This window comes from Ranitomeya imitator, chromosome 1, assembly GCF_032444005.1.
Source record: "Ranitomeya imitator isolate aRanImi1 chromosome 1, aRanImi1.pri, whole genome shotgun sequence".
Taxonomy (NCBI): domain Eukaryota; kingdom Metazoa; phylum Chordata; class Amphibia; order Anura; family Dendrobatidae; genus Ranitomeya; species Ranitomeya imitator.
In genome coordinates this window covers 964,858,846-964,872,596 of record NC_091282.1, presented here as the reverse complement: position 1 = coordinate 964,872,596, position 13,751 = coordinate 964,858,846, and the positions used below count along the sequence as shown (strand labels likewise).

Genomic DNA, 13,751 nt, shown 5'->3' with positions numbered 1-13,751 from the left:
GCTCACCCTTGTATCCTATTATCTCCTTCTCTGCCTCTGCTTCACTTACACCTTCCCGGTGAGGCGCCCCCTCACCTCGTCATTGGGGTCGCTCCCCCCACAATATGCGGCGACCGCAGATTACTCCGCACCTGCCCTATAAGACGACATCTGGCGTATAAGACGATACCCGACTTTTGAGAAGATTTTCAAGGGTTAAAAAGTAGTCTTATATGCCAGAAAATACAGTAATTGCAGACAGACCGCTGGCAACTGTCACAATAACTACTTATGCTTGTGTAATGACAAAATTCACTTTCCAAACAAATTTTCATTCAAGAGCCAATAACAACAAAAATCTTTATTTTGCTCTCGAGATCAAAGTGCTCAACACAGCAGATGTAATAAAAGACATAAATAAAAAGAGCTTTTTTTCTAAATAAAAGTAGTTTTTTAGTGGCTATTATTTTTCTATGTATAATACATATATATTAATTACAACCGGAGTAAAAAATAAATATCTCAGTGGAAAAAACTTAGTCTTTTTCTCTTTCTTATTTGCTTTTTGTAAATTGATGTCCTAATGTGCCGTAAAGGAGGGTAGAAATCATGTCCAGCGGCTGTGATCTTCTCCAGAATTAATTAAGACCGCATGTTGATGTCCTCATTAAGTTAATACACTGAAACAACAAAAAAATGAAAATTAATTCTAGAAAGAAAATGAAAGTTAGAAAAAGTTACGGTAAATGAAAACATAAAAACTTCTAGACATAACAATATTTTAGATAGATAGATCAATAGATAGATAGATAGATTGCTGCTCTTCAGCCAGCCAGGACTATTTTTTTATATTTTACTTTATTGCAGTTTTCTGTAGTTCTCTGTAGCACTAATATATGTAATTTGCTCACTGTTTCCAAATCTAATAAAAAATATTATGAGTTTTAATTTCTATATCCTTAAAATATATGTCATAGTATTGGAAGTCTCTCAACTTCACTGAATGTGATCTTATTGTTAGTTTTGACACGCATAAACTTCCAATACCATTAAATAGGTGTTAGAGAGAAAATAGTTGGAACATACATGGATTGTTATTAGTGATGAGCGAATATGCTCGTTACCCAAGATTTCTCCAGCACGCTCCGGTGTCCTCCGAGTATTTTTTAGTGCTCGGAGATTTAGTTTTTCTTGCCACAGATGAAAGATTTACATCTGTTAGTCAGCATAAGTACATGTGGGGGTTGCCTGGTAGCTAGGGAATCCCCACATGTACTTATGCTGGCTAACATATGTAATTCATTCAGCTGCGGCGATGAAAACTTAATCTCCGAGCACTAAAAAATACTCGGAGGACCCCCGAGTATGCTCGAGAAATCTCGAGTAACGAGTATATTTGCTCATCACTAATTGTTATTTAATCCAGAAATACCTGTCATGCACTGCATGCAAATGAAATAGCAACTGTCCAGTAGGAATTCCTTTATGTGTCTGCTGTGTGATTCCTATAAGTGTGTCCTAGAAGTCTGAAGATTAATTAGAATTAAAACCAGAAGGATGTATACAGACTGTGCCCTGCTATCTGCCACTATCGCACTCTAACCAGCATGTCTACTCTTCCTACAGGTATGTTCATGCACCCAGCTCTCCAGCCTGCTCTCCTGCCTTGTCTGTCTATGAAGTACACATAGTACATCACCCAACTTTCCACACAGACTTTCCTCTGCTCCTAGCATTCTCATGGTATGTTCATGCACCCAGCTCTCCAGCCTGTTCTCCTGCCTTGTCTATCTATGAAGTGCACATAGTACATCACCCAACTTTCCACACAGACTTTCCTCTGCTCCTAGCATTCTCATGGTATGTTCATGCACCCAGCTCTCCAGCCTGCTCTCCTGCCTTGTCTATCTATGAAGTGCACATAGTACATCACCCAACTTTCCACACAGACTTTCCTCTGCTCCTAGCATTCTCATGGTATGTTCATGCACCCAGCTCTCCAGCCTGCTCTCCTGCCTTGTCTATCTATGAAGGGCACATAGTACATCACCTAACTTTCCACACAGACTTTCCTCTGCTCCTAGCATTCTCATGGTATGTTCATGCGCCCAGCTCTCCAGCCTGCTCTCCTGCCTTGTCTGTCTATGAAGTGCACATAGTTCATCACCCAACTTTCCACACAGACTTTCCCCTGCTCCTAGCATTCTCATGGTATGTTCATGCGCCCAGCTCTCCAGCCTGCTCTCCTGCCTTGTCTATCTATGAAGTGCACATAGTACGTCACCCAACTTTCCACACAGACTTTCCTCTGCTCCTAGCATTCTCATGGTATGTTCATGCACCCAGCTCTCCAGCCTGCTCTCCTGCCTTGTCTATCTATGAAGGGCACATAGTACATCACCTAACTTTCCACACAGACTTTCCTCTGCTCCTAGCATTCTCATGGTATGTTCATGCGCCCAGCTCTCCAGCCTGCTCTCCTGCCTTGTCTGTCTATGAAGTGCACATAGTTCATCACCCAACTTTCCACACAGACTTTCCCCTGCTCCTAGCATTCTCATGGTATGTTCATGCACCCAGCTCTCCTGCTCTCCTGCTGTCTGTTTATGAAGTGCACATAGTACATCACCCAGCTTTGCACACAAACTTTCCTCTGCTCATAGCATTCTCATGGTATGTTCATCCACCCAGCTCTCCTGCTCTCCTGCCTTGTCTGTCTATGAAGTGCACATAGTACATCACCCAACTTTCCACACAGACTTTCCTCTGCTCCTAGCATTCTCATGGCATGCCTTTCAGCTAACCCCAGCTTACCCTGTATTATTTATGACCTTGTTTACTCAAGCTTGATTGTATGCATCTGGTCCACCCTTAATTCTCTGACCAAGATGAGCAGAGATCACTCCTCTCTGCTTCACACCTGAATGCACTTAGTTGTACATATATTGCATAGTACAAGTCTGCAATGACTTTAGTCTGCTGTGTGATTCCTATAAGTGTGTCCTAGATGTGTGAAGATTAATTTAGAATTAAAACCAGAAGGATGTATGTAGATTGTGCCCTACTATCTGCCACCATCGCACTCTAACCAGCATGTCTATTCTTCCTACAGGTATGTTCATGCACTCAGCTCTCCAGCCTGCTCTCCTGCCTTGTCTGTCTATGAAGTGCACATACTACATCACCCAACTTTCCACACAGACTTCCCTCTGCTCCCAGCTTTCACATGGCATGCCTTTCAGCTAACCCCAGCTTACCCTGTGTTATTTATGACCTTGTTTACTCTGGCTTGATTGTATGCATCTGGTCCACCCTTAAGGCTATGTGCACACATTGCGGATTAGGCTTAGGAATTTCTGGTGAGGATTCTGCCTCTCCTGGCAGAAAACGCACCTGCGGATTTGTTGCATTTTTTGTGCAGTTCCACAGCGTTTTTTGTGCGGTTTTGCTGCGGTTTTCTTGCGGATTTGCTGCATTTTTTACCCCTGCGGTTTTCTGTAATGGAATGGGAAAAAAAACGCTGCAGATTCGCAAAAAAGAAGTGACATGCTACTTTTTAAAACGCAGCGTTTCCGCAGCGGATTTTCCGCAAAGTGTGCACAGCATTTTTTTTCTCATTGATTTACATTGTACTGTAAATCAATTGCAAATCTGCAGCGTTTCTGCACCGCAAAAAACGCTGCGGATCCTCACAGAATCCGCAACGTGTGCACATAGCCTAATAATTCTCTGACCAAGATGAGCAGAGATCACTCCTCTCTGCTTCACACCTGAATGCACTTAGTTGTACATATATTGCATGGTACAAGTCTGCACTGACTTTAGTCTGCTGTGTGATTCCTATAAGTGTGTCCTAGAAGTGTGAAGATTAATTTATAATTAAAACCAGAATTGAGCCAGAAGGGAACTGAAGGTAACTGGACACAGTCACTGTAAACGATGTTTCTGTTTGTTTTCACTTTCACCCCTATAATTCTTCACTTTCTGCAAACTCCCATAATCCCTACTCCTAGTAAAGAACTGTTTATCTCCTCTTCAATCCTCCCCATCCATCTCACCTCCTCCTCAGAACTGTTCCTTAACATACAATCCTCTGTCTCCAAGCACAGACAGCCACCTCATGCCCTCTCCTGCTCCCATCTGCTAACACCTTCTCTGCTCCTTCTCACTGCTGGTGATATCTCTCCAGATCCTGGTCCTCATCACCACATCCCCACAGTCAGTTCTACCTCCCATACATGCTCTATCACAAATTTCTGTAACCTCTCTAACCTTATACCCATTTGCCCAGCCCCCACTTCCCCAGTCCCACTAACAGGAGCTCTGTGGAACGCTCACTCTGTCTGCAACAAGCTTTCCTACATCCACGCTCTTTTCGTTACTACCAAACTTTCCTTCCTTGCCATCACCGAAACCTGGCTCACCCCTTCTGACACAGCCTCTCCTGCTGCACTTTCGTATGGTGGCTTCCACCTTTCTCACACACCCCGCCCCAGCAGCAAGCATGGCGGAGGAGCTGGTTTTCTCCTGTTAGATAGCTGCTCCTTCACCCCAATCCCACTGCCACCCTCTGTTACCCTCCTTTCCTTTGAGGTGTACTCTGTGCGCATCTATGCCCCCACCAACCTCCAACTGGCTGTCATTTACCATCGCCCAGGGCCAGACACCACCTTCTTTGACCACTTCATCACCTGGCTACTTCATTTCCTTTCTGTGGACATCCCACACTATCATCATGGGCGACTTCAACATCCCCATTGACACTTCCCTCTCAGCTGCCACTAAACTTCTATCTCTCACTTCCTCCTTCGGCCTCATTCAATGGTCTTCTGCAGCCACTCACAAAGATGGTCACACATTGGACCTCATCTTCACCCGCCTCTGCTCCCTATCTAACCTCTCTAACTCACCTCTTCCTCTTTCTGGCCACAATCTACTCACATTCTCTTCCTTCTCCACTCCTTGTCTACAATCCCCACCCCACAAACTTGCAGACCCTCGCAGAAATCTTAAACACCTTGATCTACATTCACTTACTGAATCCCTTCTCCCTCTCACAGACATAAGTTCCCTACACAATGCGGATGACGCTGCTGCTCTATATAACACCAAAATAGCTGCACCTTTGGAATCTCTTGCCCCTCTCACACATACCAAGGCTCACAAAATCAACAGACAGCCCTGGCACACCAGCCTGACCAAAGAACTGAGGCGAGCTTCCAGGGCTGCAGAGCGGAGATGGAAAAGATCCCACTCCAACGAGCACTTTATTGCATTCAAAAAGTCCCTCACTATTTTCAAGACCACACTTGCCACAGCTAAACAAACCTACTTCTCAACTCTCATATCCTCCCTGTCTCACAACCCTAAACAGTTATTCAACACCTTCAACTCTCTCCTCTGTCCCACAGCACCTCCTCCCTCCCCAGTAATCTCAGTTAAGGACTTTGCCTCATTTTTCAAGCAGAAGATAGAGAACATCAGAGACAGTTTTAGTCGACAACCCCCAGAGCCCTTCCTCCCAACTACCCAGCCCTCCACCTCCAAAACCAACTTCTCCACTATTACAGAAGATCAACTCTCCACTCTACTCTCAAGATCGCATCTCACCACCTCTGCACTTGACCTGATCCCTTCCCACTTCATCCCAAACCTCACCACAGTTTCATCCCAACTCTAACCCATCTCTTCAACCTATCATTAACAAATGGTGTTTTCCTCTCAAGCTTTAAACATGCCTCAATCACACCTATCCTCAAAAAGCCCTCTCTTGACCCATCCTCTGTATCTAGATATCTCCCTATATCACTTATCTCCTATGCCTCAAAACAACTGGAGCAACACGTCCATCTTGAACTGTCCTCCCATATATCTTCCTGCTCCCTCTTTGACCGATTACAATCAGGCTTCCGGTCACACCACTCCACTGAAACTGCCCTAACTAAGGTCACCAATGACCTATTAACCGCCAAGAGCAAGCGACACTACTTTATCCTCCTCCTCTTGGACCTGTCCTCTGCCTTTGACACACTGGACCATTCCCTATTACTACAGACCCTCTCATCCCTTGGCATCACAGACTTGGCCCTATCTTGGATCTTGTCATACCAAACTGACCGAACATTCAGCGTCTCCCATTCACACACCACCTCCTCACCTCGCCCCCTATCTGTTGGAGTCCCGTAAGGTTTAGTTCTAGGGCCCCTGCTCTTCTCCATTTACACTTTTGGTCTGGGACAGCTCATAGAATCTCACGGTTTTCAGTATCATCTCTATGCTGATGACACACAGATCTACATCTCTGGACCAGATATCACCACCCTACTAACCAGAATCCCTTAATGTCTATCCGCTATTTCATCCTTCTTCTCCACTAGATTTCTAAAACTTTAACATGAACAAAACAGAATTCATTGTCATTCCCCCATCTCACGCGACCTCCCCAACGAACCTATCCATTACAGTAAATGGCTGCTCATTTTCCCCAGTCCCACAAGCTCGCTGTCTCGGGGTAATCCTTGACACTGATCTCTCCTTCAAACCACATATCCAAGCCCTTTCCACTTCCTGCCGCCTTCAACTCAAAAATATTTCACGGATCCGTACATTCCTAAACCAAGAATCTGCAAAAACCCTAGTCCATGCCCTCATCATCTCCTGTCTTGAGTACTGTAACCTCCTGCTCTTTGGCCTCCCCTTGAACACTCTCGCACCCCTCCAATCTATTCTAAACTCAGGAGCCCGACTAATCCACCTGTCCACCTGCTATTCCCCGACCTCTCCCCTCAGTCAATCCCTTCACTGGCTCCCCATTACCCAGAGACTCCAGTACAAAAGCCTAACCATGACATACAAAGCCATCCACAACTTGTCTCCTCCATACATCTGTGACCTCGTCTCCCGGTACTTTCCTGCATGCAACCTCTGATCCTCACAAGATCTCCTTCTCTTATCCCCTCTTATCTCCTCTTCCCACCATCGCATACAAGATTTCTCTCATGCATCACCCCTACTCTGGGACTCTCTACCTCAACATATCAGACTCTCTCCTACCATCGAAACCTTCAAAAAGAACCTGAAGACCTATTTCTTCCGGCAAGCCTACAACCTGCAGTAATCACCGATCGACCAAACCACTGCACGACCAGCTCTATCCTTACCTACTGTATCCTCACCCATCCCTTGTAGATTGTGACCCCTCGCAGGCAGGGTCCTCTCTCCTCCTGAACCAGTTGTGATTTGTTTTGTTCAAGATTATTGTACCTGTTTTTATTATGCATACCCCTCCTCACATGTAAAGCACCATGGAATAAATGGCGCTATAATAATAAATAATAATAATAATTTGTGAAGTGCCTGGAACTATCTCAAACCCCTCCTGCCCACTCATGTCTTCTTGAAAAGGATGTTGTGTAGTGACACGGCAGGGGTGATGGGTGATAGGGAAGAGTTTAGGAAAGATATATATCTTAATACTATGTTAGCCAGTAGATAGAAAAATATTTAGAATTGAGAGTCCTCAGTGGTTGATACCTTTTAATGGCTAACTGAAAAGATGGTAACAAATTACAAGCTTTCGAGACTACTCAGGTCCCTTCATCAGGCATAGACTAATACAAATTCTGAAGAATCACATATTTATGCACAATACAGCCCAGAAATAATGCCATAGATAAGACATGTCTTTTTACATCAATTAAGGAATTTGCTCCTCAGACCTTGTGGGGGCATTACAACACAGAACCAGACCCAATAAAAGGACAATAAAACATTCACACTCCTTATCTATGAACTGTTTCAATATTTATGGACACAAATGTTTATTAGGGTTGAGCGAAACGGATTGGACAAATTAAAAAATCACCGACTTTCGCAAAGTCGGGTTTCATGAAACCCGACCCTAGTGTGGGATCGGCCATGAGGTTGCGTTTCATATGACACTTTCAGCGCCATTTTTCAGCCATTTCGAAAAGTCGGGGGCCGACCGAAACACGAAACCCAGTGCAAGTCAATGGGGAGTCAAAGTCGGCAGTGAGTGGAGGACAGGAAAACACCTACAGTGCCCATTTTATTGCCGAAAACATCAATTCTTATTTCTTAAGCTTGTCAATCTTAATTTAGCTTATAATAATTGTAAGGCATTTGAAATTGGGGGTCATTTGGCTAAAGTTGTGGGGGGTAGGGCTGGTTCAAGTAATTAGTGGGCCCAGTAAATCTGGACCACGTCACGGCAGTGGAGCAGGGAGAGGTAAGTATTTCAACTTTGCAAGTGCTGTGATCCTGAGCAAGCAGGGGGGGCCCACTCGTTGGCATTGGCACTGGCACAGGGCCCCTTAAAGTACAGCGGTGTGTTTGCACGGCGGGGGCGCCTCCCACCTGCAGCAACACTTTTGCGTACTATGAGGGGCACTGTGCCAGTGACGTCGCCAACGAGTATTCCTCCCCCACCTGATGAAGGAACCTGCACCTTCATCTGCACCTTCCTCTTTGTCCCCGTGTAAGGTGGTATGGTATGCGGGAAGGGGGACCTGACTTTCAGCAGGGTCACAATCTTGCTGTGTAGCGTGCACGGGGAATGTTGCATTATGGGTCAATGTACCAGCAGACTCATCTATCACTGGCTGGGCAATGGGCAGGATGAGGGGGAAACAGATATGGGCCCTAAGAATAAAGTGGGCTAAATGCAGTTCAAAGTTGGTAACAGGACTAACCAGGGGGCATTGTTTTGTTCAGTGGAGGACAACTGGAATGAGAGGCTGACACAGAGAGTAGGCCCAAATCAGTAAGTATTCTAAATGCAGTTCAAAATTGGCAACAGTAGTAAACCGGCGGCACAGCTTTGTTCACTGTAGGAGAACAGCAAGGAGCGGCAGACACAGATAGAAGGCCCCAACCCAACTAGTAGGCCTAATGCAGTGTTGTTTTCAACAACTACTAAACGAGAGCCAGAAGATCGAAGCAATGGAGAGGAAACCTAGGGAACACCTTGGAGTGGAACACACCGTCTCTACACCCCAGACCCAACTTGTAGGCCGAATGCAGTGTTGTTTTCAACAACTACTAAACAAGAGCTTTAAGATTGAAGCAATGGAGAGGCAACCTGGGGAACACCTTGGAGTGGAACACACCGTCTCTACACCCCAGACCCAACTTGTAGGCCGAATGCAGTGTTGTTTTCAACAACTACTAAACAAGAGCTTTAAGATTGAAGCAATGGAGAGGCAACCTGGGGAACACTTTGGAGTGGAACACACCGTCTCTACACCCTAGACCCAACTTGTAGGCCGAATGTAGTGTTGTTTTCAACAACTACTTAAGAAGAGCCAGAAGATCGAAGCAATGGAGAGGCAACCTGGGGAACACCTTGGTGTGGAACACACCATCCCTACACCCCAGACACAACTTGTAGGCCGAATGCAGTGTTGTTTTCAACAACTACTAAACAAGAGCTTTAAGATTGAAGCAATGGAGAGGCAAGCTGGGAAACACCTTGGAGTGGAACACACCGTCTCTACACCCCAGACCCAACTTGTAGGCCGAATGCAGTGTTGTTTTCAACAACTACTAAACAAGAGCTTTAAGATTGAAGCAATGGAGAGGAAACCTGGGGAACACCTTGGAGTGGAACACACCATCTCTACACCCCAGACCCAACTTGTAGGCCGAATGCAGTGTTGTTTTCAACAACTACTAAACAAGAGCTTTAAGATTGAAGCAATGGAGAGGCAACCTGGGGAACACCTTGGAGTGGAACACACCGTCTCTACACCCCAGACCCAACTTGTAGGCCGAATGTAGTGTTGTTTTCAACAACTACTTAAGAAGAGCCAGAAGATCGAAGCAATGGAGAGGCAACCTGGGGAACACCTTGAAGTGAAACACACCGTCTCTACACCTCAGACCCAACTTGTAGGCCGAATGCAGTGTTGTTTTCAACAACTACTTAAGAAGAGCCAGAAGATAGAAGCAATGGAGAGGCAACCTGGGGAACACCTTGGAGTGGAACACACCGTCTCTACACCCCAGACCCAATTTGTAGGCCTAATGCAGTGTAGTTTTCAACAACTACTAAACGAGAGTCAGAAGATTGAAGCAATGGCGAGGAAACCTGGGGAACACCTTGGAGCGGCAGACACCGTTAGTAGGCCCTACCGAAGTAGTAGCCCCAATGCAGTTTTCAAACTCCTAGAGGCTGTAAACCAGACTATTGACGCTCAGTTTTTTTCAAAGGAGGACAGCTGTATTGAGTGGCGCTGACAGACACAGGTAGTAGGCCTTAAACCAAAAATGTGGCTCAATGCAGTTTAAAAAAGGTTACAGGGGTACACAGGCAGCATTGGTCTGGTCAGTGGAGAACAATTTCAATAATGGACCGCAAACAGACTTTGTACGCCTACTATTAAAACAAGGATGCTCTATGCATTTAAAAATAGGTTCCAGGGGTCCACGGGCAGCAGTGGTGTGGTCAGTGGAGGAGTATTGGAAGGAGGGACCGCAGACAGGCGTAGTAGGCCTAACATAATAAAATATGGCTCTAGGCACTTTAAAATTGGTTCCAGGGGTACACGGGCAGCAGTGGTCTGGTCAGTGGAGGCCTAGTGGAAGGAGGGACCGCAGACAGGCGTAGTAGGCCTAACATAATAAAATATGGCTGTAGGCACTTTAAAATTGGTTCCAGGGGTACACGGGCAGCAGTGGTCTGGTAAGTGGAGGCCTAGTGTAAGGAGGGACCGCAGACAGGCGTAGTAGGCCTAACATAATAAAATATGGCTGTAGGCACTTTAAAATTGGTTCCAGGGGTACACGGGCAGCAGTGGTCTGGTCAGTGGAGGCCTAGTGGAAGGAGGGACAGCAGACAGGCGTAGTAGGCCTAACATAATAAAATATGGCTGTAGGCACTTTAAAATTGGTTCCAGGGGTACACGGGCAGCAGTGGTCTGGTCAGTGGAGGCCTAGTGGAAGGAGGGACCGCAGACAGGCGTAGTAGGCCTAACATAATAAAATATGGCTCTAGGCACTTTAAAATTGGTTCCAGGGGTACACGGGCAGCAGTGGTCTGGTCAGTGGAGACCTAGTGTAAGGAGGGACCGCAGACAGGCGTAGTAGGCCTAACATAATAAAATATGGCTGTAGGCACTTTAAAATTGGTTCCAGGGGTACACGGGCAGCAGTGGTCTGGTCAGTGGAGGCCTAGTGGAAGGAGGGACAGCAGACAGGCGTAGTAGGCCTAACATAATAAAATATGGCTGTAGGCACTTTAAAATTGGTTCCAGGGGTACACGGGCAGCAGTGGTCTGGTCAGTGGAGGCCTAGTGGAAGGAGGGACCGCAGACAGGCGTAGTAGGCCTAACATAATAAAATATGGCTGTAGGCACTTTAAAATTGGTTCCAGGGGTACACGGGCAGCAGTGGTCTGGTCAGTGGAGGCCTAGTGGAAGGAGGGACCGCAGACAGGCGTAGTAGGCCTAACATAATAAAATATGGCTGTAGGCACTTTAAAATTGGTTCCAGGGGTACACGGGCAGCAGTGGTCTGGTCAGTGGAGGCCTAGTGTAAGGAGGGACCGCAGACAGGCGTAGTAGGCCTAACATAATAAAATATGGCTGTAGGCACTTTAAAATTGGTTCCAGGGGTACACGGGCAGCAGTGGTCTGGTCAGTGGAGGCCTAGTGGAAGGAGGGACAGCAGACAGGCGTAGTAGGCCTAACATAATAAAATATGGCTGTAGGCACTTTAAAATTGGTTCCAGGGGTACACGGGCAGCAGTGGTCTGGTCAGTGGAGACCTAGTGTAAGGAGGGACCGCAGACAGGCGTAGTAGGCCTAACATAATAAAATATGGCTGTAGGCACTTTAAAATTGGTTCCAGGGGTACACGGGCAGCAGTGGTCTGGTCAGTGGAGGCCTAGTGGAAGGAGGGACCGCAGACAGGCGTAGTAGGCCTAACATAATAAAATATGGCTGTAGGCACTTTAAAATTGGTTCCAGGGGTACACGGGCAGCAGTGGTCTGGTAAGTGGAGGCCTAGTGTAAGGAGGGACCGCAGACAGGCGTAGTAGGCCTAACATAATAAAATATGGCTGTAGGCACTTTAAAATTGGTTCCAGGGGTACACGGGCAGCAGTGGTCTGGTCAGTGGAGGCCTAGTGGAAGGAGGGACAGCAGACAGGCGTAGTAGGCCTAACATAATAAAATATGGCTGTAGGCACTTTAAAATTGGTTCCAGGGGTACACGGGCAGCAGTGGTCTGGTCAGTGGAGGCCTAGTGGAAGGAGGGACCGCAGACAGGCGTAGTAGGCCTAACATAATAAAATATGGCTCTAGGCACTTTAAAATTGGTTCCAGGGGTACACGGGCAGCAGTGGTCTGGTCAGTGGAGACCTAGTGTAAGGAGGGACCGCAGACAGGCGTAGTAGGCCTAACATAATAAAATATGGCTGTAGGCACTTTAAAATTGGTTCCAGGGGTACACGGGCAGCAGTGGTCTGGTCAGTGGAGGCCTAGTGGAAGGAGGGACAGCAGACAGGCGTAGTAGGCCTAACATAATAAAATATGGCTGTAGGCACTTTAAAATTGGTTCCAGGGGTACACGGGCAGCAGTGGTCTGGTCAGTGGAGGCCTAGTGGAAGGAGGGACCGCAGACAGGCGTAGTAGGCCTAACATAATAAAATATGGCTGTAGGCACTTTAAAATTGGTTCCAGGGGTACACGGGCAGCAGTGGTCTGGTCAGTGGAGGCCTAGTGGAAGGAGGGACCGCAGACAGGCGTAGTAGGCCTAACATAATAAAATATGGCTGTAGGCACTTTAAAATTGGTTCCAGGGGTACACGGGCAGCAGTGGTCTGGTCAGTGGAGGCCTAGTGTAAGGAGGGACCGCAGACAGGCGTAGTAGGCCTAACATAATAAAATATGGCTGTAGGCACTTTAAAATTGGTTCCAGGGGTACACGGGCAGCAGTGGTCTGGTCAGTGGAGGCCTAGTGGAAGGAGGGACAGCAGACAGGCGTAGTAGGCCTAACATAATAAAATATGGCTGTAGGCACTTTAAAATTGGTTCCAGGGGTACACGGGCAGCAGTGGTCTGGTCAGTGGAGACCTAGTGTAAGGAGGGACCGCAGACAGGCGTAGTAGGCCTAACATAATAAAATATGGCTGTAGGCACTTTAAAATTGGTTCCAGGGGTACACGGGCAGCAGTGGTCTGGTCAGTGGAGGCCTAGTGGAAGGAGGGACAGCAGACAGGCGTAGTAGGCCTAACATAATAAAATATGGCTGTAGGCACTTTAAAATTGGTTCCAGGGGTACACGGGCAGCAGTGGTCTGGTCAGTGGAGGCCTAGTGGAAGGAGGGACCGCAGACAGGCGTAGTAGGCCTAACATAATAAAATATGGCTGTAGGCACTTTAAAATTGGTTCCAGGGGTACACGGGCAGCAGTGGTCTGGTCAGTGGAGGCCTAGTGGAAGGAGGGACCGCAGACAGGCGTAGTAGGCCTAACATAATAAAATATGGCTGTAGGCACTTTAAAATTGGTTCCAGGGGTACACGGGCAGCAGTGGTCTGGTCAGTGGAGGCCTAGTGTAAGGAGGGACCGCAGACAGGCGTAGTAGGCCTAACATAATAAAATATGGCTGTAGGCACTTTAAAATTGGTTCCAGGGGTACACGGGCAGCAGTGGTCTGGTCAGTGGAGGCCTAGTGGAAGGAGGGACAGCAGACAGGCGTAGTAGGCCTAACATAATAAAATATGGCTGTAGGCACTTTAAAATTGGTTCCAG

General features: G+C 46.8%; 1 protein-coding gene across 1 annotated transcript in view; it reads right to left on the bottom strand.

Moving 5' to 3' along the window:
• Positions 1-307: 307 nt before the first annotated feature.
• LOC138656667 (bifunctional heparan sulfate N-deacetylase/N-sulfotransferase 4-like) overlaps positions 308-13,751 on the bottom strand; it is a 1,389,166-nt gene continuing 1,375,722 nt past the window's right edge. Inside the window, exon 15 of the mRNA XM_069743763.1 lies at positions 308-659. The gene's annotated coding sequence lies outside the window, so the exon portion shown is untranslated. The remainder of the gene's footprint in view (positions 660-13,751) is intronic.